Source organism: Pristiophorus japonicus, unplaced genomic scaffold (assembly GCF_044704955.1).
Source record: "Pristiophorus japonicus isolate sPriJap1 unplaced genomic scaffold, sPriJap1.hap1 HAP1_SCAFFOLD_534, whole genome shotgun sequence".
NCBI classification, from domain to species: domain Eukaryota; kingdom Metazoa; phylum Chordata; class Chondrichthyes; family Pristiophoridae; genus Pristiophorus; species Pristiophorus japonicus.
In genome coordinates, this window is record NW_027254441.1 from 41,355 (window position 1) to 67,368 (window position 26,014).

At 48.4% G+C, this 26,014-nt stretch overlaps 1 long non-coding RNA gene across 2 annotated transcripts; it reads right to left on the reverse strand.

Annotated features, from left to right (window-relative positions):
- Window positions 1-352: 352 nt before the first annotated feature.
- LOC139254099 (uncharacterized) lies at window positions 353-25,856 on the reverse strand. Of its 2 annotated transcripts, none has more exons than XR_011592000.1 (3): window positions 25,794-25,856; window positions 23,711-24,552; window positions 353-515 (listed from the first exon to the last, which is right to left on the reverse strand). It is a non-coding gene; the product is annotated as an uncharacterized lncRNA (long non-coding RNA). The 2 variants fall into 2 exon arrangements; XR_011591999.1 differs by lacking the exon at window positions 353-515 and adding an exon at window positions 21,612-21,712.
- Window positions 25,857-26,014: the final 158 nt, after the last annotated feature.

The following is a 26,014-nucleotide window of genomic DNA, read 5'->3' on the forward strand; positions in this document are numbered from 1 at the left end:
AGCTCGATCAAATCTTCTCTCAATCTATCTGCTCCAAGGAGAACAGCTCCAGCTTCTCCAGTATATCCACGTAACTGGAACCAATCTTGTAAATCTTTTCTGCACCCTCTCCAAGGCCTTCACATCCTTCCGAAAGTGCAGTGTCCAGAATTCATCACAATACTCCAGTTGAGGCCGAACCAATGTTTTATACAGGTTCATCATAATTTCCAGGCTTTTGTACTGTATACCTCTATTCATGAAGCCCAGGATCCCGTAAGCTTTTTTTAACTGCTTTCTCAACCTACCCTGCCATCTTCAATGATTTGTGCACATATACCCCCAGGTATCTTTGATCATGTACTCCCTTTATGATTGTACCCTTTAGTTTATATTTCCTCTCCTCATTCTTTCTACCAAAATGTATCATTTCACACTTTACTGTGTTAAATTTCATTTGCCACTTGTTGGCCCATTCCACCAGCCTGTCTATGTCTTCTGAAGTCTGCTGGAAATCTCAGCAGGTCAGGCAGCATCTGTGGAGAGAAAAATAAAGTTAATGCTTCGGGTCAATGATCCCCCTGACGAAGGGTCGTCGACCCGAAACATTAACTTTGTTTCTCTCTCCACAGATGCTGCCTGACCCGCTGAGATTTTCAGCATCCTCTGTTTTTATTTCAGATTCCAGCATCCTCAGGATTTTGCTTTTATCTTCCTGAAGTCTACCAGGGAACAATCAACCCGGGAATTCATCAAGTCCCTATTAGATCAGGGAATGATACGAGAATATGTCTCCCGAAACAATGTGCCCATACGGCCTGTAAAGAAAGCTGATGGCTCATGGAGCCTGACTATTGAATACCATCAGTTAAGTTAGCATACCCTGCCTGCCACTCCAATCATCCCAATCTGATGCTCAAGTTACGGCCCACTGCCACTGTCTATTTGACCCTGCACATCTCAAATGGGGTCTGGAGCATCTCAGTCCACTCAGTACAAGTCTGCCTTTACTTTTAGGAAAAAAAGTGTATTGGAATAAAAATAGAAAGCGCTGGAAATATTCACTGGGTCAGGCAGCATCGGCAGAGAGAGAGAGAGAGAGAGAGGGTGTCAGAGTTAATGTTTCAGGTCGATAACCTTTCATCAGAACAGCCCCAGAAACAGACCTGTATACTTGGGTAGGGCTAAACCACAACTGGAAGATATATTACAGTCATGATCACAACCTGATGGTGTGATTCAGTATGTTGATGATGCAGTGTTTCAATCAGAGTCAAGAGAGGAACATTGGAAGAGTGGATCCTGTAACTGATTGGTTGGGAGTGATGTCCAGGTCGGTGATTGATGTATTTATCAGTCAACTATCAGGAGTATCTGCATGAGTCACTGTCCTTTTCCATGTCAGGAACCACATCTACTGAAGACGGGAACACACCTGCTACGATGGCTGAACAAGGCAATGACACATTCGAAAAGTCAATACTTGGGAAACCTCTCCACGACAACTTCGTCCCAGGTAACCCTGATGTTAACCAGGATATAACCTCAAAATCATCCATGGTAAAACTCAAAGTTCATCAAGGATATAACCCCAACATAATCCAGGGTATAACCCCAATATAATCCAGGGTATAATCCCAATATAGACCAGGTTATAACACCAATATAGACCAGGATATAACATCAATATAATCCAGGATATAACACCAATAAATCTAGGATATAATGCTATATAATCCTGGTCATAATCCCAATATAATTCAGGGTATTACACCAATATAAACTCAGATATCATGCCAATATAAACTAGGATATAGCACCAATATAATCCAGGATATAACACCAATATAATCCAGGATATAACACCAATATAATCCAGGATATAACACCAATATAATCCAGGATATAACCCCAATATAATCCAAGATATAACACCAATATAATCCAGGATATAACGCCAATATAATCCAGGATATAACCCCAATATAATCCAGGAAAAACCCCAATATAATCCAGGGTATATACCCAATATAATCCAGGATATAACACCAATATAATCCAGGTTATAACCCCAATATAATCCAGGGTATATACCCAATATAATCCAGGATATAACACCAATATAATCCAGGTTATAACCTCAATATACTCTAGGATATAACCACAATATAATCTAGGATATAACCACAATATAATCTAGGATATAACCACAATATAATCTAGGATATCACACCAATATATCTAGGATATAATGCTATATAATCCAGGTCATAATCCCAATATAATTCAGGGTATTACACCAATATAAACTCAGATATCATGCCAATATAAACTAGGATATAGCACCAATATAATCCAGGATATAACCACCATATAATCCAGGATGTGACGCAAATATAATAGAGGATATAACGCCAATGTAATACAGGATAAAATGCCAATATAACACAGGATATAACCCCAATATAATCCAAGCTATTATGCCATTATACAGGGTATAACCCGGATATAATCTAGGATATAACCCCAATGTAACCTCGGATAGAACGCCAATATAACCTAAGATATAATCCAATATAATCCAGGTTATAACCCCAATATAACCTAGGATATAACCCCAATATAATCCATGATATAACCCCAATATAATCCAGGATATAACCCTAATATAATCCAGGATATAACACCAATATAATCCAGGATATAACACCAATATAATCCAGGATCTAACACCAATATAATCCAGGATCTAACACCAATATAATCTCGGATCTAACACCAATATAATCCAGGATCTAACACCAATATAATCCAGGATCTAACACCAATATAATCCAGGATATAACACCAATATAATCCAGGATATAACACCAATATAATCCAGGATATAACACCAATATAATCCAGGATATAACACCAATATAATCCAGGATATAACACCAATATAATCCAGGATATAACGCCAATATAATCCAGGATATAACGCCAATATAATCCAGGATATAACGCCAATATAATCCAGGAAATAATGCCGATTTAATCCAGGATATAATACCAATATAATCCAGGATATAACCCCAATATAATGCATCATATAACGGCAATTTAATCTAGGATACAATGCCAATATAATCCAGGATACATCACCAATATAATCCAGGATATAACTCCAATTTTATCCAGGATGTAACCCCAATTTAATCCAGGATATAATGTCAATACAATCCAGGTTAAAACAACAATATAATCCAGGATATTACCCCAATATGATGCAGGATATAACCCCAATATGATGCGGGATATAACCCCAATATGATCCAGCATATAACACAAATATAATCTAGGATATTACCGCAGTATAATCTAGGATAAAGCACCAATATAATCCAGCATATAACACCAATATAATCCATGATATAACACCAATATAACATTGGATATAACCCCAATATAATCTCGGAAAAATGCCAATATAATCCATAGGGAGGGTTGCAGGGCTGGAGGAGGTTACAGAGATAGGGAGGGTTGCAGGGCTGGAGAAGGTTATAGAAATAGGGAGGGTTGTATGAGCTGGAGGAGGTTACAGAGATAGGGAGGGTTGTATGAGCTGGAGGAGGTTACAGAGAAAGGGGTGAGACCGATGGAGGGATTTGAACATGAGGATGAGGTTTTTAAATCCTAGACATTACCTGCCCGGGAGCCCATGTAGAGATCTGATTGAATGGCGGAGCTGGCTCGAGGGGCTGAATGGGCCTCCTTCTGTTACCTGTGATGGGATCTGAACTGGCGTTCTCTGGATTACAGCTCCAGTGACATAACCGCTGTGCCACCATTCATGTATCCAGAGAACGGGAGCAGGAAACCTACTCTTTAGACCGTCGCTGTTCATGCTGCACGAGAAGGCTGCCCTATTGGCACGCCTACATATTGATTGTGTCCTCTCTTGTTTAGACAACCGCCCGGTGCCAATCCTGCCCACGGCCAATTCCGGAGAGATAACTGTGGATTACACCGTAACCGACACGCTGCCAGGCTCCCAGTCCTTCAAACACTCAATTACTCTGAAGGTGACTGGAGGAAACACATTGCTCGAAGTCATGAGGCGTGCACAGGAGGAGAAACCAGAATACTTTAGGTGAGTACCTAAGAAGATAAGAAATAGGTGCAGGAGTCGACCATTTGGCCCCTTGAGCCTGCTCTGCCATTCAATAAGATCATGGCTGATCTGATTCTGGCCTCAGCTCCACATCCCCACCCGCTCCCCATAATCCTTCACTCCCATATCGTTCGAATATCTGTCATCCTCCACAGCTCTCTGGGGCAGAGAATTCCAAAGATTCATGACCCTCAGAGAAGAAAGTCCTCCTCTTCTCTGTTTTAAATGGGCGATCCCTTATACTTAAACTGTGCTCTCTAGTTCTGGATTCCCCCACGAGGGGAAACATGCTCAGTGCATCTACCCTGTCAAGCCCCTTCAGAATCTTTTATATTTCAATAAGATCACCTCTCATTCTTCTAAACTCCAATGAGTATACCGGCAGGGAACTCTGTTTGAATAAGGACGGGGAACCGTATGTTCCCGTCATTAGAACACAGAAGAGTAGAAATTATGCTGCAGCTGGAGGAGATTACAGAGATCGGGAGGGGCGAGGCCATGGAGTATTTTGAAAACAAGGATGAGAATTTTGAAATTGAGACATTGCTTAACCAGAAGCCAATAACTTCTATCCTCTTCTACAAGGGGGCAGAAGTTATGCTGCAGCTGTACAAAGCCCTGGATAGACCCCACCTGGAGCATTGTGAGCAGTTCTGGGCACCATACCTTATGAAGGATATATTGGCCCTGGAGGGAGTGCAGCGATGGTTTACCAGAAAGATACCCGGACTGCAAGTTACGAGGAGAGATTACACAAACTAGGGTTGTATTCTCCAGAATTTAAAAGGTTCAGGGGTGATTTGATCGAAGTGTTGGGATATTAAGGGGAACAGATAGGGTAGATAGAGAGAAACTACTTCTGCTGGTTGGAGAGTCTCGGGGGGCCGCAATTGCCACTCTCGATAAAGCTTCTGGTCGTCGGAAAGCAGCGGCCATGGGGCGGCGCGGAATGGCCGCCAACTCTCCGTGGAGGGGCCGCCAATTCAGAACTTGCCCTACCTCAGGAGCAGAGCATTATCTGGGACCGCTCCACCCGTTTTCCACCCACGACGTGTATGCAGCGACCCCTTTCCGACTGGTGGGGACCCCTCGTGAATTTGCCTCTTACCCAAATTGCCCCGCCGTTGGTTGGGGGCCTCAGTGCACACTGTGTAAAATGGAGGCACTGCCGCCGCCATGTTTTTATTTTTTGTTGGTTGACTGCCAGGTCTGGCCGACAGTTCTGCCCCCGGGTTCGGCCAGGTCGCCAACCGGCAGCCTGGAACACTCTCTCTTGGGTGCCTGGCTGCTGGCCTGGTCCCTAGTGGGTCAGTGGACCTAACTAAAATAATCGCAAAGCTGGCAGCGGCCTGCCCCTTTAACTGAAGGGGAGCGACGTTGTGACACGTCAGCGCGCCGCTGGTGACTGATCGGGACGGCGAACCCGCTGCGAGGGCACTTCTGCCCCGCACTCGACCGCAACACCGCACCACGGGGGGAAAAAAGCAAAGTGCTGAATTTCTCCGGTATCTCCGCCCCATGGACTGGGGCAGAGAGAAACTTCAAAAACGGTAGGTGTACCCCATTTCGGGCAGAGGGCAGTTTCTAGCTCTAGGACTAGGGGACTTAGTCTAAATATTAAAGCCAGACCTTTCAGGAGTGAAATTAGGAAACACTTCTACACACAAAGGGTGGCAAAAGGCAGGAATTTTCTTCCGTAAATGGCCATTGTTGCTAGATCAATTGTTAATTTTAAATCCGAGATTGATAGCGCCATATTATAAAAAAAGGATATCGAGGCACTGGAGAGGGTGCAGAGGAGATTTACAAGGATGATACCAGAAATGCGAGGGTATACATATCAGGAAAGCATGAACAGGCCGAGTCTCTTTTCTCTTGAAAAAAAGAAGGCTGAGGGGTGACCTAATGGAGGTCTTTTAAAATTATGAAAGGTTTTGATGGAGTGGACACAGAGAGAATGTTCCCACTTGTGGGGAAGAACACAACTAGAGGCCATCAATATAAGATAGTCACCACGAAATCTGGCAGAGAATACAGAAGCAAGATCTTTACCCAGAGAGTGGTGAGACTGTGGAACTCGCTACCACAGGGAGTGGTTGAAGTGAATAGTATCGATGCATTTAAGGGGAGGCTGGACAAGTATATGAGGGAGAAGGGAATAGAGGGTTATGCAGATAGAGTTAGATGAGGAAAGACGGGAGGAGGCCGAGTGGAGCATAAATGCTGGCATGGACTGGTTGGGCCGAATGGTCTGTTTCTGTGCTGTATATCCTACGTAATCCTATCTTTTGTAATCCTATGATAGACTTTTATTAACCAAAGGTATTAATGGACATGGGCCAAATAAAGTTAGGTTGCAGATAAGTCTCGATCTCATTGAATGGCGGAACAGGCTCAAGCGGCTGAATGGCCTCCTCCTCATCCTCTGTTCCTGTGACTCCTCACGACAGAATTGGAGGGGGAGGGGGATTTATAGCGCTGCCCCTATTACTTTGCTTAAAAGGAAGAACTGCCATTCATACAGCGCCTGGCACAATCTCAGGACATCTCGGAAAACATTCTCTCCTCAATGGGAACCCATTTTCCCATGTCCCCCAACGGGAACCCATTTTCTCCTACCCCCCCCCCCCCCAAACGGGAACCGTTCTCCCCGCCCACCCCCCCCCCCAATGGGAACCCATTTCTATGCGCCCCCCCCCACCCCCACCGCCGCCAACAGGAACCTATTCTACCCCCCGCCACCCCAAGGGAACCCATTCTCCCTTACACTCAATGGCATCTCATACTCAAAATCACATGAGTGGAGCACATAGAGTAAAATCACAAAGAGAGAATCACAGTCTGACAGAGACAGACACAGACACACGCGCGCACACACAGTTAGAGACCTGGGAGATGAATGGCCCTGAAACTCCTGTAGCTGTACAGAGGTTTAGTTCGACGGATGCCCTGCTCATGGACAGTTGGTCAGTCAGAGCTTGGGAGCCCACCAGTCAGGCGAGCAGGTTGTGACCCCTGGTCTGGTGCATGAGGTGGCGACGCATGTCTTCGCAGCAAAGGGCTCGTTGCCTGATTCTCACGTGTGTGCTGTTGTCCTCCCTCAGATTCACATACAGAACCACCTCAATTGGAATCTTCATCACCGGCATCGCTGGCGTTGAGGGCAGTGAAACTGAGAGGACCTACTGGCAGTTCCTGAATGGGACGGTGCCAATTCCAGTGGGTAAGATTGAGAGAAAGAACTCCTATTCCTAGCGCGCTTTCACCACCTCAGGACAGCCCAAAGCCCAATCAAGCACTATTTTTGAAGTGTGGTCACTGAAGTGGTACTGTCCCTCTGACAGTGCAACATTCCCTCAGTACTGTCCCTCTGACAGCGCAGTGCTCCCACAGTACTGCCCCTCCGACAGTGCTATGCTCCCTCAGTACTGCCCCTCCGACAGTGCAACACTCCCTCAGTACTGTCCCTCTGACACTGCAACACTCCCTCAGTACTGTCCCTCTGACAGTGCTGCACTCCCTCAGTACTGCCGCTCCGACAGTGCAATGCTCCCTCAATACTGCCTCTCCGACAGTGTAATGCTCCCTCAGTACTGCCCCTCCGACAGTGCAATGCTCCCTCAGTACTGCCCCTCCGACAGTGCTGCACTCCCTCAGTACTGCCCCTCCGACAGTGCAATGCTCCCTCAGTATTGCCTCTCCGAGAGTGCAGCGCTCCCTCAGTACTGCCCCTCCGACAGTGCTGCACTCCCTCAGTACTGCCCCTCCGACAGTGCAATGTTCCCTCAGTACTGCCCCTCCGACAGTGCAATGCTCCCTCAGTACTGCCCCTCCGACAGTGCTGCACTCCCTCAGTACTGCCCCTCTGACAGTGCAATGCTCCCTCAGTACTGCCTCTCCGACAGTGCAGCGCTCCCTCAGTACTGCCCCTCCGACAGTGCTGCACTCCCTCAGTACTGCCCCTCCGACAGTGCGGCGCTCCCTCAGTACTGCCCCTCCGACAGTGCAATGCTCCCTCAGTACTGCCTCTCCGACAGTGCAGCGCTCCCTCAGTACTGCCCCTCCGACAGTGCTGCACTCCCTCAGTACTGCCCCTCCGACAGTGCGGCGCTCCCTCAGTACTGCCCCTCCGACAGTGCAATGCTCCCTCAGTACTGCCCCTCCGACAGTGCTATGCTCCCTCAGTACTGCCCCTCCGACAGTGCAATGCTCCCTCAGTACTGCCCCTCCGACAGTGCAATGCTCCCTCAGTACTGCCCCTCCGACAGTGCTGCACTCCCTCAGTACTGCCCCTCCGACAGTGCAATGCTCCCTCAGTACTGCCCCTCCGACAGTGCAGCGCTCCCACAGAACTGGCCCTCCGACAGTGTTGCACTCCCTCAGTACTGCCCCTCCGTCAGTGCAATGCTCCCTCAGTACTGCCTCTCCGACAGTGCAATGCTCCCTCAGTACTGCCCCTCCGACAGTGCAATGCTCCCTCAGTACTGCCCCTCCGACAGTGCTGCACTCCCTCAGTACTGCCCCTCCGACAATGCAATGTTCCCTCAGTACTGTCTCTCCGATAGTGCAGCGCTCCCTCAGTACTGCCCCTCCGACAGTGCTGCACTCCCTCAGTACTGCCCCTCCGACAGTGCAATGCTCCCTCAGTACTGCCCCTCCGACAGTGCATCGCTCTCTCAGTACTGCCCCTCCGACAGTGCAACACTCCCTCAGTACTGCCCCTCCGACAGTGCTGCACTCCCTCAGTACTGCCCCTCCGACAGTGCTGCACTCCCTCAGTACTGCCCCTCCGACAGTGCTGCACTCCCTCAGTACTGCCCCTCCGACAGTGCAATGCTCCCTCAGTACTGCCTCTCCGACAGTGCAGCGCTCCCTTAGTACTGGCACTAATATTTCAGTAATATGCTCAACGTTAAAAGGTATAATTTAACCACAGCCATTGCCATGAGCTATTGCTTTCAACATGATAAATCACTGCTATCGATATTTGCATCATTAATAGTTTGCAAAGAAGTGCGGCAAGTCACTTATCAGTTTTATATCAAGTTTTATCCAAGCCCTCTCAGTCAGGTTGATTTTTGTTCTGTATGAACTTCCTTGATTCCCCTAGTATATAAACATTTTATCAATCTCAGCTTTGAATATATTCAACACTTAATTTCCACAGCTCTCTGGGGTAGAGAATGCCAAAGATTCATCATCCTCATTGTGAAGAAATTTCTCCTCATCTCAAAGTCCTAAATGGTCGACCCCTTATTCTGAGACTGTGGCCCCTGGTTCTAGACTCCGCAGCCAGGGGAAACATTCTCCCAGCTTCGACTCTCTAAGAATTTTGTGTTACAATGAGTTCACCTTTCATCCCTCTAAACTATAGAGGATATAGGTCCAGTCCACTCTCGGCAATATAGGCCACGTCTACTCAATCTCCTCTCATAGGACAATTCCCCCATCCCAGGAATCAGTCTGGTAAACCTTTGTTTCACCCCCTCTTTGGCAAGTCTATCATTCCTTAAGTAAGGAGACCAAAACTGTGCACAGTACTCCAGGTGTGGTCTCACCGGGGCCCAACTTAATTGCAGTCAGGCATCTTTACTGTCATACTCCAAAACCCTTGCAATAAAGGTCAACATACCATTTGCCTTCCTAATTGCTTGTTGTACCTGCCTATTAACTTGCTGTGATTACTGTACAAGGACACCCAAATCCAGCTGAATACCAACGTTACTCGTGTCTCACCATTTAGAAAATATTCTGCATTTCCAATTTTCCCGCCAAGTGGTAGTAAGGATCGGAAAACTCCCCCTTTAATTGTCTCGCCAATTCTCCCTTCGACACGAGGGAATTAAAAACCTTCTTTCTTGTTTCTAACTAGGTGTTGCAAAGTACAAGCCCTCCGATGGTGAAAACGTCGTGGCCAAGTTCTCTACATATTGATTCACGTTTGTGGGGGGTGGGGGGAAACAAATAGTGGCCCAGATAGTGGGAGTGTAGGGCTGGGTGTGAGTGGGTAACAGTGATACAGTGACTCAGATAGTGGGAGTGTAGGGCTGGATGTGAGTGGGTAACAGTGATACAGTGACTCAGATAGTGGGAGTGTCGGGCTGGGTGTGAGTGGGTAACAGTGATACAGTGACTCAGATAGTGGCAGTGTAGGACTGGGTGTGAGTGGGTAACAGTGATACAGTGACTCAGATAGTGGGAGTGTAGGGCTGGGTGTGAGTGGGTAACAGTGACTCAGATAGTGGGAGAGTAGGGCTGGGTGTGAGTGGGTAACAGTGATACAGTGACTCAGATAGTGGGAGAGTAGGGCTGGGTGTGAGTGGGTAACAGTGATACAATGACTCAGATAGTGGCAGTGTAGGGCTGGGTGTGAGTGGGTAACAGTGATACAGTGACTCAGATAGTGGGAGTGTAGGGCTGGGTGTGAGTGGGTAACAGTGATACAGACTCAGATAGTGGGAATGTAGGGCTGGGTGTGAGTGGGTAACAGTGATAGTGACTCAGATAGTGGGAGTGTAGGGCTGGATGTGAGTGGGTAACAGTGATACAGTGACTCAGATAGTGGGAGAGTAGGGCTGGGTGTGAGTGGGTAACAGTGATACAGTGACTCAGATAGTGGGAGTGTAGGGCTGGGTGTGAGTGGGTAACAGTGATACAGTGACTCAGATAGTGGGAGTGTAGGGCTGGATGTGAGTGGGTAACAGTGATACAGTGACTCAGATAGTGGGAGTGTAGGGCTGGGTGTGAGTGGGTAACAGTGATACAGTGACTCAGATAGTGGGAGTGTAGGGCTGGATGTGAGTGGGTAACAGTGATACAGTGACTCAGATAGTGGGAGAGTAGGGCTGGGTGTGAGTGGGTAACAGTGATACAGTGACTCAGATAGTGGGAGTGTAGGGCTGGGTGTGAGTGGGTAACAGTGATACAGTGACTCAGATAGTGGGAGTGTAGGGCTGGATGTGAGTGGGTAACAGTGATACAGTGACTCAGATAGTGGGAGTGTAGGGCTGGGTGTGAGTGGGTAACAGTGACTCAGATAGTGGGAGTGTAGGGCTGGGTGTGAGTGGGTAACAGTGATACAGTGACTCAGATAGTGGCAGTGTCGGGCTGGGTGTGAGTGGGTAACAGTGATACAGTGACTCAGATAGTGGCAGTGTAGGGCTGGATGTGAGTGGGTAACAGTGATACAGTGACTCAGATAGTGGGAGAGTAGGGCTGGATGTGAGTGGGTAACAGTGATACAGTGACTCAGATAGGCAGTGTAGGGCTGGATGTGAGTGGGTAACAGTGATACAGTGACTCAGATAGTGGGAGTGTAGGGCTGGGTGTGAGTGGGTAACAGTGATACAGTGACTCAGATAGTGGGAGTGTAGGGCTGGATGTGAGTGGGTAACAGTGATACAGTGACTCAGATAGTGGGAGAGTAGGGCTGGATGTGAGTGGGTAACAGTGATACAGTGACTCAGATAGTGGGAGTGTAGGGCTGGATGTGAGTGGGTAACAGTGATACAGTGACTCAGATAGTGGGAGTGTAGGGCTGGGTGTGAGTGGGTAACAGTGATACAGTGACTCAGATAGTCGGAGTGTAGGACTGGGTGTGAGTGGGTAACAGTGATACAGTGACTCAGATAGTGGCAGTGTAGGGCTGGATGTGAGTGGGTAACAGTGATACAGTGACTCAGATAGTGGGAGTGTAGGGCTGGGTGTGAGTGGGTAACAGTGATACAGTGACTCAGATAGTGGGAGTGTAGGGCTGGGTGTGAGTGGGTAACAGTGATACAGTGACTCAGATAGTGGGAGTGTAGGGCTGGGTGTGAGTGGGTAACAGTGATACAGTGACTCAGATAGTGGGAGTGTAGGGCTGGGTGTGAGTGGGTAACAGTGATACAGTGACTCAGATAGTGGCAGTGTAGGGCTGGATGTGAGTGGGTAACAGTGATACAGTGACTCAGATAGTGGCAGTGTAGGGCTGGGTGTGAGTGGGTAACAGTGATACAGTGACTCAGATAGTGGCAGTGTAGGGCTGGATGTGAGTGGGTAACAGTGATACAGTGACTCAGATAGTGGGAGTGTAGGGCTGGATGTGAGTGGGTAATAGTGATACAGTGACTCAGATAGTGGCAGTGTAGGGCAACATTTCCCCTCAAATCTCCTCTAAACCTGCTACCAATTAATTTAAGTCTATGTCCATTGGTTGTTAACCCCCCCGCTCAGAGAAATAGGTGCTTCCTATTCATTTTATCTAGGCCGCACAAAATTTTATACACCTCAATAAGGTCTTCCCTCAGCCTCCTCTGTTGCAAAGAAAACAACCCCAGCTAATCCAATCTTTCCTCATTGCTAAAATTCTCCAGTCCAGATAACATCCTCGTAAATCTCCTCTGTACCCTCTCCAGTGTATTCACATCTTTCCTGTAATGTGGTAACCAGAACTGCACGCAGTACTGCAGCTGTGGCCTAACCAGAGTATTACACAGTTCAAGCATAACCTCCCTGCTCTTGTATTCTATGCCTCGGCTAATAAAGGCAAGTATTCCATATGCCTTCTTAACCACCTTATCTACCTGACCTTTATTGATCTGTGAACATGCTCTCCAAGGTCCCTCTGTTCCTCTACACATCTCAGTGTCCTACCATTTAATGTGCATTCCCTTGCCTTGTTGATGAGGGACTTCAATTACCTGGAGAGACTGGAGAAGCTGGGATTGTTTTCCTTAGAGCAGAAAAGGTTAAGAGATTTAATAGAGGTGTTGAAAATGATGAAGGGTTTGGATCGAGGAAATAAGGAGCAACTGTTTCCAGTGGCAGGAGGGTCGGTAACCAGAGGACACAGAATTTGCTCAAGAACCAGAGGGGGAGATGAGGAGAAATGTTTTTACGCAGCGAGTTGTTGTGATCTGGAATACGCTGCTTGAAAGGGCGGTGGAAGTAGATTCAACAGTAACTTTCAAAAGGGGAGTTGATTATAGACTCAGAGGAGAAAAAAATTGCAGGGCTATGGGGAGAGAGCAGGGTGGGGCGGGGGGGGAGGGGAATGTGGAACTCATTGGACAGCTCTTTCAAAGACCCGGCACAGGCACGATGGTACGAATGGCCTCCTCCTGTGCTCTATCGCTCGATGATGCTAAGGAAGCCCGTGAAGCTCTCTCACACGTTGGAGGCGAGGTGGGGTTTAGGGATTGGCAATGTCGCCTCAAGAATTCTGGACCTGAAAGAATGGTGTGAAATGAAGTGGGTGAACTATAAATTAAAAGATTCAAGCACTACCGTCATGGTGTCTGTGTGTTATTTTTCCGTTAATAAGGCTGACCAACACTAACATCTATATAATAAAAACAGAAAATGCTGCAGCTCTCAACGGGTCAGGTAGCATCTGTGGAGAGAAACACAGTTAATGTTTCAGGTCTGCTTAGGGCCCAGGCAGCTGAAGGCACGGCCGCCAATGGTGGAGCGATGGAAATCGGGGATGCACAAGAGGCCAGAATTGGAGGAACCCAGAAATCGTAGAAGGTTGTCGGGACTGGAGTAGGTTACAGAGATAGGGAGGGTTGTAGGGACTGGAGGAGGGTACAGAGATAGGGACGGTTATAGGGACTGGAGGAGGGTACAGAGATTGGGAAGGTTATAGGGCTGGAGGAGGTTAGAGAGATAGGGAGGGTTTTAGGGACTGGAGGAGGTTACAGAGATAGGGAGGGTTGTAGTGACTGGAGGAGGTGGTAGAGCTAGGGAGGGGCAAGGCCATACAGCGTCTTTCAACAGCCAGTGGGGCAGTAATGAGGGAGCGCCGCACTGTTGGAGCGGCAGTACTGAGGGAGTGCCGCACTGTCGGAGTGGCAGTACTAAGGGAGCGCCGCACTGTCGGAGGGGCAGTACTGAGGGAGCGTCGCACTGTCGGAGCGGCAGTACTGAGGGAGTGCCGCACTGTCGGAGCGGCAGTACTAAGGGAGCGCCGCACTATCGGAGGGGCAGTACTGAGGGAGTGCCGCACTGTCGGAGGGGCAGTACTGAGGGAGTGCCGCACTGTCGGAGGGGCAGTACTGAGGGAGTGCCGCACTGTCGGAGGGGCAGTACTGAGGGAGCGCCGCACTGTCGGAGCGGCAGTACTGAGGGAGTGCCGCACTGTCGGAGGGGCAGTACTGAGGGAGTGCCGCACTGTCGGAGGGGCAGTACTGAGGGAGCGCCGCACTGTCGGAGCGGCAGTACTGAGGGAGTGCCGCACTGTCGGAGGGGCAGTACTGAGGGAGTGCCACACTGTCGGAGGGGCAGGACTGAGGGAGTGCCGCACTGTCGGAGGGGCAGGACTGAGGGAGTGCCGCACTGTCGGAGGGGCAGTACTGAGGGAGCGTCGCACTGTCGGAGGGGCAGTACTGAGGGAGTGCCGCACTGTCGGAGGGGCAGTACTGAGGGAGCGTCGCACTGTCGGAGGGGCAGTACTGAGGGAGTGCCGCACTGTCGGAGGGGCAGTACTGAGGGAGCGTCGCACTGTCGGAGGGGCAGTACTGAGGGAGTGCCGCACTGTCGGAGCGGCAGTACTGAGGGAGTGCCGCACTGAGGGAGTGCCGCACTGTCGGAGCGGCAGTACTAAGGGAGCGCCGCACTGTCGGAGGGGCAGTACTGAGGGAGCGTCGCACTGTCGGAGGGGCAGTACTGAGGGAACGCCGCACTGTCGGAGGGGCAGTACTGAGGGAACGCCGCACTGTCGGAGGGGCAGTACTGAGGGAGCACCGCACTGTCGGAGGGGCAGTACTGAGGGAGTGCCGCACTGTCGGAGGGGCAGTACTGAGGGAGCGCCGCACTGTCGGAGGGGCAGTACTGAGGGAGTGCCGCACTGTCGGAGGGGCAGTACTGAGGGAGCGCCGCACTGTCGGAGGGGCAGTACTGAGGGAGCGCCGCACTGTCGGAGGGGCAGTACTGAGGGAACACTGCACTTCGGAGGACCAGTACTGAGGGAACACCGCTCTATCGGAGGGCCAGTACTGAGGGAACGCCATACGGTTGGAGGGGCAGTACTGAGGGAGCGCTGCACTGTCGGAGCGGCTGTACTGAGGAAACGCCGCACTGTCGGAGGGGCAGTACTGAAGGAGCGCTGCACTGTCGGAGAGGGAGTACTGAGAGAGCACCGCACTGTCAGAGGGACAGTACTGAGGGCGATCCGCACCGTCAGAGGGGCAGTACTGAGGGAACGCAGCACTGTCGGAGGGGCAGTACTGACTGAGCGCTGCACTGTCGGAGGGGCAGTACTGAGGAAGTGCTGCTCTGTCAGAGGGGCAGTACTGAAGGAACGCTGCACTGTCGGAGGGGCAGTACTGAGGAAGTGCTGCTCTGTCAGAGGGGCAGTACTGAAGGAACGCTGCACTGTCGGAGGGGCAGTACTGAGGAAGTGCTATACAGTCATAGGGGCAGTACTGAGGGAGCGCTGCTCTGTCGGAGGGACAGTACTGAGGGAATGCTGCACTGTCAGAGAGGCAGTACTGAGGGAGGGCCGCACTGTCGGAGGGGCAGTACTGAAGGAGGGCCGCACTGTTGGAGGGGCAGTACTGAGGGAGGGCCGCACTGTCGGAGGGGCAGTACTGAGGGAGGTCCGCACTGTCGGAGGGGCAGTACTGAGGGAGGGCCGCACTTCGGAGGGCTAGTACTGAGGGAACAACGCACTATTGAAGGGCCAGTACTGAGGAAACATAAAATGAGAGCGCACAGGTTAATAACAGATTTTGCAATGTGTTTTCCCGTTGATAAGGACATGTGTATGTTTTATTGTGTGTGTGCGCATTGCATTGTTAGTGGAAATTTCCGCAGCATATATTATTGAATGTTGGATGGAAGAATCTGTTCCGAGGTTACAGCATTATGTCACTGTCTAGATTGACACCAGATATCCCATCCTCCCTTTCCATCACTGCAGGAACTCGGGAGCAGATTCCTGCAATGCCTCCAATATAGAAGATCACGGGGAGATAGGATTGAGGTGTTTGAGATGATAAAATGAGTTAATTGAAGGAGTTCCACTTGCCTGGATGAATGCAGTTCCAACATCACTCAAGAAGCTCAACACCATCCAGGACAAAGCAGCCCGCTTGAACGGCACCCCATCCGCCACCTTAAACACCCATTCCCTCCACCACCGGCGCACCATAACTACAGTGTGTACCATCGACAAGATGCACTGCAGCAACTGGTAAAGGCTTCTTGGGCAGCACCTCGCAAACCCACGACCTCTACCACATAGAAGACAAGGGCAACAAGCGAATGGTATGTTGACTTTTATTGCAAGGGTTTTGGAGTATGACAGTAAAGATGTCTGACTGCAATTAAATTGGGCCCCGGTGAGACCACACCTGGAGTACTGTGCACAGTTTTGGTCTCCTTACCTAAGGAATGATAGACTTGCCAAAGAGGGGGTGCAACGAAGGTTCACCAGACTGATTCCTGGGATGGGGGAATTGTCCTATGAGAGGAGATTGAGTAGACGTGGCCTATATTGCCGAGAGTGGACTGGACCTATATCCTCTATAGTTTAGAGGGATGAAAGGTGAACTCATTGTAACACAAAATTCTTAGAGAGTCGAAGCTGGGAGAATGTTTCCCCTGGCTGCGGAGTCCAGAACCAGGGGCCACAGTCTCAGAATAAGAGGGAGAGGGCGCGCGCGCAGGAGGGAGAGGGAGAGGGAGAGGGAGCGCGAGAGGGAGAGAGGGAGAGGGAGAGGGAGGAGGGGGAGAGGGAGGAGGGGGAGAGGGAGAGGGTGGAGGGGGAGAGGGGCGCGCACTCAGGGGGAGGGGAGGGGGAGAGGGTGGGGGAAGGGGAGAGGGAGGGGGGGAGAGGGACAGAGAGAGGGCGTGCGCAAGGGAGGGGGGATGCGCGCGTGATCGAGGGAGAGAGAGCGGGAGAGTGCACGGGTGAGAAAGATGGGGAGCGGGCGGGCGCGAGTGAGATGGAGGAGGAGCGCGCACGGGCGGGAGAGACCGGCAGAGAACGCGCGCGGGCGCGAGAGACCGGCAGAGAACGCGCGCGCGGGCGCGAGAGACCGGCAGAGAATGCGCGCGCGGGCGCGCGAGCGAGAGACCGGCAGAGAGCGCGCGCGAGAGACCAGCCGACATCGAACCTTGGTTAGATGAGCCTATGACATCTTTCAGAAACAGAAATAGTGCACAATTCTCCAGAAACATAGAAAATAGGTGCAGGAGTAGGCCATTCGGACCTTCGAAGATACCACCATTCAATAAGATCATGGCTGATCATTCACGTCAGTATCCCTTTCCTGCTTTCTCTTCATACCCCTTGATCCCTTTAGTCGTAAGGGCCATATCTAACTCCCTCTTGAATATATCCAATGAACTGGCATCAACAACTCTGTGGCAGGGAATTGCACAGGTTAACAACTCTCTGAGTGAAGAAGTTTCTCCTCATCTCAGTCCTAAATGGCCTACCCCTTATCCTAAGACTATGTCTCCTGGTTCTGAACTTCCCCAACATCGGGAACATTCTTTCCGCATCTAACCTGTCCAGTCCCGTCAGAATCTTATACGTTTCTATGAGATCCCCTCTCATCCTTCGATACTCCAGTGTATAAAGGCCGAGTTGATCCAGTCTCTCCTCATATGTCAGTCCCGCCATCCCGGGAATCAGTCTGGTGAACCTTCGCTGCACTCCCTCACTAGCAAGTGCTTCCTCAGATTAGGAGACCAAAACTGAACACAATATTCCAGGTGAGGCCTCACCAAGGCCCTGTACAACTGCAGTAAGACCTCCCTGTTCCTATACTCAAATCTCCTAGCTATGAAGGCCAACATACCATTTGCCTCTTCACCGCCTGCTGTACCTGCATGCTAACCTTCAATGACTGATGAACCATGACACCCAGGTCTCGTTGCACCTCCCCTTTTCCTAATCTGCCGCCATTCAGATAATATTCTGCCTTCCTGTTTTTGCCCCCAAAGTGGACAACCTCACATTTATCCACATTATACTGCATCTGCCATGTATTTGCCCACTCGCCTAACCTGTCCAAGTCACCCTGCAGCCTCTTAGCATCCTCCTCACAGCTCACACCACCACCCAGCTTAGTGTCATCTGCAAACTTGGAGATATTACACTCAATTTCTTCATCTAAATCCTTATTGTATATTGTAAAGAGCTGGGATCCCAGCACTGAGCCCTGCGGCACTCTACTAGTCACTGCCTGCCATTCTGAAAAGGACCCGTTTATCCCGACTCTCTGCTTCCTGTCTGTCAACCAGTTCTCTATCCACGTCAGTACATTGCCCCCAATACCATGTGCTTTGATTTTGCACACCAATCTCTTGTGTGGGACCTTGTCAAAAGCCTTTTGAAAGTCCAAATACACCACATCCACTGGTTCTCCCTTGTCCACTCTTCTAGTTACACCCTCAAAAATTCCAGAAGATTCATCAAGCATGATTTCACCTTCATATACTACAATATATTCAAAAAGGAGTTAGATGAAGTCCTTACTACTAGGGGGATCAAGGGGTATGGTGAGAAAGCAGGAATGGGGTACTGAAGTTGCATGTTCAGCCATGAACTCATTGAATGGCGGTGCAGGCTAGAAGGGCCGAATGGCCTACTCCTGCACCTATTTTCTATGTTTCTATGTTTTCATAAATCCATGCTGACTTGGACCGATCCTGTCACTGCTTTCCAAATGCGCTGCTATTTCATCCTTAATGATTGATTCCAACATTTTCCCCACTACTAATGTCAGGTTAACCGGTCTATAATTACCCGTTTTCTCTCTCCCTCCTTTTTTTAAAAAGTGGTGTTACATTAGCTACCCTCCAGTCCACAGGAACTGATCCAGAGTCGATAGACTGTTGGAAAATGATCACCAATGAATCCACTATTTCTAAGTATTCTGGGATGCAGACTACCAGGGCTCGGGGATTTATCGGCCTTCAATCCCATCAATTTTCCTAACACAATTTCCCGCCGAATAAGGATTTCCTCCAGTTCCTCCTTCTCACTAGACTCTCGGTCCCCAAGTATTTCCGGAAGGTTATTTGTGTCTTCCTTCGTGAAGGCAGAACCAAAGTATTTGTTCAACTGGTCTGCCATTTCTTTGTTTGCCATTATAAATTCACCTGAATCTGACTGCAAGGGACCTACGTTTGTCTTCACTAATCATTTTCTCTTCACATATCTATAGAAGCTTTTGCAATCAGTTTTTATGTTCCCAGCAAGCTTCCTCTCATACTCTATTTTCCCCCTACTAATTAAACCTTTGTTCTCCTCTGCTGAATTCTAAATTTCTCCCAGTCCTCAGGTTTGCTGCTTTTTCTGGCTATTTATATGCCTCTTCCTTGGATTTAAGACTATCCTTAATTTCCCTTGTTAGCCACGGTTGAGCCGCCTTCCCCGTTTTATTTTTACTCCAGACAGGGATGTACAATTGTTGAAGTTCATCCATGTGATCTTTAAATGTTTGCCATTGCCTATCCACTGTCAACCCTTTAAGTATCATTCGGCAGTCTATTCTAGCCAATTCACGTCTCATACCATCGAAGTTACCTTTCCTTAAGTTCAGGACCCTAGTCTCTGAATTAACTCTGTCACTCTCCATCTTAATAAAGAATTCTACCATATTATGGTCACTCTTCCCCAAGGGTACTCGCACAACAAGATTGCTAATTAGTCCTTTCTCATTACACATGACCCTGTCTCGGATGGCCAGCCCTCTCGTTGATTCCTCGACATATTGGCCCAGAAAACCATCCCAAATCACTCCAGGAAATCCTCCTCCACCATATTGCTACCAGTTTGGTTAGCCCAATCTATATATAGATTAAAATCACCCATGATAACTGCTGTACCTTTATTGCACACATTCCTAATTTCTTGTTTAATGCTGTCCCCAACCTCACTGCTAGTTTGGTGGTCTGTACACAACTCCCACTAGCGTTTTTGTCTCCTTTGGTATTCCGCAGCTCCACCCATACAGATTCTACATCTCCACCCATACAGATTCCACATCATCCAAGTTAATGTCCTTCCTTACTATTGCGTTAATTTCCTCTTTAACCAGCAACGCTACCCCATCTCCTTTTCCTTTCTGTCTATCCTTCTTGAATGTTGAATACTCCTGGATGTTGAGTTCCCAGCCTTGGTTACCCTGCAGCCATGTCTCCGTGATGCCAATTATATCATATTCATTAATTGCTGCCTGTGCAGTTAATTCGTCCACCTTATTACGAATATTCCTCACATTGAGGCACAGAGCCTTCAGGCTTGGCTTTTTAAGACACTTTGCCCCTTTAGAATTTTGCTATAATGTGGCCCTTTTTCATTTTTGCCTTGGGTTTCTCTGCCTTCCACTTTTACTTTTCTTCTTTCTATCTTTTGCTTCTGCCCGCATTCTACTTCCCTCTGTCTCCCTGCATAGGTTCCCATCCCCCTGCCATATTAGTTTAACTCCTCCCCAACAGCACTAGCAAATACTCCCCCTCGGTCATTGGTTCCGGTGCTGCCCAGGAGCAGACGGTCCGGTTTGCACTGGTCCCACCTCCCCCAGAACTGGTTCCAATGTCCCAGGAATTTGAATCCCTCCCTTCTGCACCACTCTTCAAGCCACGCATTCATCTGAGCTATCCTGCGATTCCTGCTCTGACTAGCAGGTGGCACTGGTAGCAATCCTGAGATTACTAACTTTGAGGTCCTAATTTTTAATTTAACTCCTAGCACCCTAAATTCAGCTTATAGGACCTCATCCTGTTTTTTACCTATATTGTTGGTACCTATATGCACCATGACAACTGGCTGTTCACCCCCGCTCCCTCCAAAATGTCCTGCAGCCGCTCCGAGACATCCTTGAGCCTTACACCAGGGAGGCAACATACCATCCTGGAGTTTTGATTGCGGCCGCAGAAACGTCTATCTATTCCCCTTACAATAGAATCCCCTACCACTGTAGCTCTCCCACTCTCGAGAGTAACAAGTGTTTTATTCTTTTCAAATGAGGGAACTATTCGGTCAGAGAATTACAGGTTTATTAACCTCATGCCAGGTCCAGGTAGTTTTATTTTTACCATCACTTACACCAACCATCACACACTCCAGGTGTATATCAGGAGATTGTGTGTGATGGTGAGGCGATCAGTGCAGAGACCAGTGTGTGCTGCTCATTATCCTCAGTGTGATTGCATCCCCTTTCCCACTGAGTACTGTGGACAGACATGGTCACCTTGGTAACGGAATGGTCAGTGTGACATCACTTTCTAAACAAGACAATGGGTTATCAATAAATGGTAATGATATTAAACTATCTGCAATTACATTCTGAATAAAAGGATATAAAACGGTGAAAAATAACTGGTGAAGATAATCATTTATTTTTGCAGAATGCACTTGCAAACATTAAGAATGATGTACTTTGTACACCCACACATCCCACATATATAGAGTGAGGTGTGTGCTTTTTTCCCAGTTGTTCCTCTGAACCAGATGAGAGTAAATGAACCAGGCGGACATTAGGACCCTGCGGCTGCCCATCCGGCAGTGCTGTGAGGTCCCGGTTCCAGGCTCTGTCTGACACAATCAGTGGGCCAGGCAAAGCTCAATGGAAAACACTGCAGGAAAACAATCCTTAGCATTAAAATCTGTGAGCAGTTGGCACAGGACACAGTGTGAATTAGTGACCTTTAACACACAGAGTGCCACTAAGTAGTGCAAAGTGAATTGTTCCCCTTCAGTCCTGTCCCTCAATCCCAGTCCATCTCTGGGAAATTGTTACAAGATTCACCCCATCCTCTCAACACAAATATTACCCACACAATACCAGATCAATAGGACATCGCCCACAGCTGCTGATAGCTATTAACAAGAATAAACCTGCTTCTAAGTAAAAAAACAAAATGATTGCATCCTCTCACACATGCAAATACATATCTTTACGATTATCAATATTTATCTATTCCTCTATCTATCATCTGTCTCTCTATCTTACAGACACAAGATCGGGTTCAGTATTAGCTGAGACATGTTCTATTGTAATATAAAGTGAGAAATGGAATAGTGTCAAGTAAATGAGTTAGGGCCTCATGTAATATAAACACAGACAGGGTCTAGTGCAGTAATAACTGATACAGGGCCCAGAGTGATGTAAACAGATACAGGATCTAGTGTAATACAGAGACAGAGTATGGTGCAATATTAACAGAGACAGGGTCTAGTGTAACATAAACAGAGACAGGGTCTAGTGTAATATAAACAGAGACAGGGTCCAGTGTAATATAAACAGAGACAGGGTCTAGTGTAATATAAACAGAGACAGGGTCTAGTGTAATATAAACAGAGACGGGATCTAGTGTAATCTAAACAGAGACAGGGTCTAGAGTAATCGAAACAGAGACAGGGTCTAGAGTAATCGAAACAGAGACAGGGTCTCGTGTAATCTAAACAGAGACAGGGTGTAGTGTAATATAAACAGAGACAGGGTCTAGAGTAATATAAACAGAGACAGGGTCCAGTGTAATATAAACAGAGACAGTGTCTAGTGTAATATAAACAGAGACAGTGTCTAGTGTAATATAAACAGAGACAGGGTCTAGTGTAATATAAACAGAGACAGGGTCTAGTGTAATATAAACAGAGACAGGGTCTAGTGTAATATAAACAGCTTTAAGGAGACGTTTCCCTTTGGCGATCCCCCTCAGAATCTTAGATTTTTCAATGAGATCCTCTCTCATTCTTCTAAATTCCAGAGAGTATAATCTACTCAATCTCTCCTCATAGAACAACCCCCTCATCCCAGGGATCAATCTACTGAACCTTTGTTGGACCGCCTCTGTGGTCTTACGAAAGCCCTGTACAATTGTAGTAAGTCTTTCTCACTCTTGTACTCCAACCCCCTTGCAATAAAGACCAACATGCCATTCACCTTCCTAATTGCTTGCTGTACCTGCATGCCAACTGTGTGCTTCCTGTACGAGGACACCCAAACCTCTCTGAACACCCAACATTTAACATTTTCTCACAACTTAAAACATTCTGTTTTTCTGTCCTTCCTACTAAAGTGAATAACCTCACAGTTCCCCACATTATGCTCCATCTGCCACCTTATTGCCCACTCTCTTCATCTGTCCATATCCCTTTGCAGGTGCTTTGTGTTCTCCTCACAGCTTACTGTCCCACCCATCCCGGATACTGCTCCCGATACCCAGCACCTCTCGATACTGCTCCAGATACCTGTCTGTCATCTCTTGAACCACTGCATCAAGATTGGGAACAAATGACTGGACTGAGGCCTGTCTTGGATTAATAACATGAGGAGCACTGTGTCACCATCTACAGCAGCAAGTCAACAAGGCTTCTGCGACTGCACCTTCTAAACCCACAATCTCCACCATGTAGAAGGACAAGGACAGCAGGTCCATGGAAAGACCAGCACCTCCAAGTTCCCCTCCAAGTCACACACCATCCTGACCTCAGCACATAGACTGCAGCATGGTTCAAGAAGGCAGCGGCTCACCACCACCTTCTAAAGGGGCAATTAAGGATGGGCAATAAATGCCGACCTGGCTTGCCCACATCCCGAGAATGAATGAATAAATAAAGAATGAACTCACAGTGAGAAAGGAGCTGCAGAACTGCCGACACCGTCAGCTTTAAGAAGACTTTTCTCTTTGGAGATCGGATTGCCCATTGAGTTTGATTAAACTGATGTTAAAGTAACAATGCTGCTTTGCCCCGTGACAGTAGCAGATTATCAGAATATTGTTGGTGTTTCAGGAGGTCGGATGACACAGCGAATCCCTTCCCACACACATAGCAAGGGAACGATCTCTCCTTCGTGTGAACTCGCTTGTTGTGTACCAGCAGGTGGGATGACTGAATGAATCTCTTCCCACATTTGGAGCAAGTGAACGGCCTCTCCCCAGTGTGAACTCACTGGTGATTCAGCAGGGAAGCTGCCTGAGTGAATCCCTTCCCACAAACAGAGCAGGTGAATGGCCTCTCCCCAGTGTGAACTCGTCGATGAGTTTCCAGCTGGGACGGGTAATTGAATTTCTTCCCACAGTCCTCACATTTCCACGGTTTCTCCATGGTGCGGGTGTCCATGTGTCTCTCCAGGTTGGATGATCAGTTGAAGCCTCATCCACACACAGAACACGCGTACGGTTTCTCCCTGCTGTGAATGGTGCGATGTTTTTTCAGGATTTGTAACTGATTAAAGCTCTTTCCACAGTCAGTGCACTGAAATACTCTCACTCGGGTGTGTGTGTCTCGGTGCTTTTCCAGTCACACTGATGTTTGAAATCCTTTCCCACAGATAGAACAAACAAACATTTCTCCTTCCACATTCAAAAGCCGATGATATTCAGGTCCTGATGACTTGAGTGACTCTGTCGGATCTTGATGTGATGTTTAGTTTGAGTTTCCCGACTGTAAATCCTCCCCATCTAATACCCTGGAAAACGAGTTTACAAAAGTCATCACTGTAAGTACAAGATAGAAATTCACAACAGACAATTCTAGTTTCTATACAACGTTTCTTCACATGCCCGGGATCATTTAACCCAGTCTGTTAATTGCTTTTAGCTACTGGACATAGCGTGTGCCCTCACAGCATCTCTCTCACCTTCGATGTGCGAATAGAGCATCAAACCTGCAAGTCTGGTTTTCAATTTACTCAGCAAATGTATTGAACAGAAGATGAACAAGTAAACAAATCATGGCTTAATATTACAGCTCTATATTCACAGGAGAAAGTCTGTTATCTAACTCCTCGAGCGGACAAAATAAAGATCCAAAATGCAAGAGTCCCTTGAATCCTTTGTTAAAACATTTCAAATCTTGCACGGTTCCTTCTTTATTACAGAGTTACACCTACCCGTGGGAGTCGATATTGGTCAAAAACTACCAATTGCAAATTTGTAACCTTCAGTTTCAAGCTGACCAGATCCTTCTCTCAGAGAATCTCCAAAGAGATTATTTGATTTAAACACAGCTCTCCCCTCCTTTAAATCCAGGATTAGAGTTACTGGGAATTTGAATACTTGACCACATGAATTTAAAAGGGCATGTCAGTGAGTTATTCCTCGCTCCAGCCGCTAACCGATGAAACTTGTAACACCGAGGCTGAAATTCAACTTACGTGCACCGGATTCCAAACCTGGGACTGTACATGGAGATTCAAAACCTGGGACTGTACATGGGGATTCTAACCCTGGGAATACACGTGCGGATTCTAACCCTGGGACTGTTGAATGGGGTCCAGCTCTGCGGCTGGCTCTTCTGTTAGAATTGTGTGGGATGTAAACTGTAAGCTGGGCACTTACCAACACCTTCAGGAGAGATGGTGAGAAATACGATGTGTGGAGAGTGGGAATAAAAAAAGTTAGGCGATGGTTTCCCTCCCGGGCACTGGGACCCAGTTGGGAACACACACTGCAGCCCCGCCCACTCTGTACCAAGATGGCTGCGCATGCGCTGTTACGCCATGAAGCGAGCGGGCTGCACTTTGAACCTACCCACCTTCCTGCACAAAGATGGCGGTTAATCTGGGCCTGTTACCAGGAGAAAAACCCGTCGCCGCAAACGCGGGAGTTTCGGATTATTACTCAGGGCTTGCGGCCTGCACCAGATGTTTATGAAGCCTCCCCGCCCACTTGCCGATCGATGACTCCCCTGCGCCCCGCTGATTCTCACCCGGTGCAGAGTCCGGCTCCAGCCTGAGCTCTGCTCAGCGTCCGTGCATCTCCAGTACTCGCTCTGCGCATGCTCAGCTCACACTGCCCGGGTGATTGACAGCAGCTCCGGACCAATAGGACGAGCAGGGGGCGGGGCTGCAGGACCGGGTGGACGGTTGGTCCTCCAACCAATCCGAGTGTGAGAGGGGCGAGGCTTGCGGCCCCCCCAGTGGGCGGGGC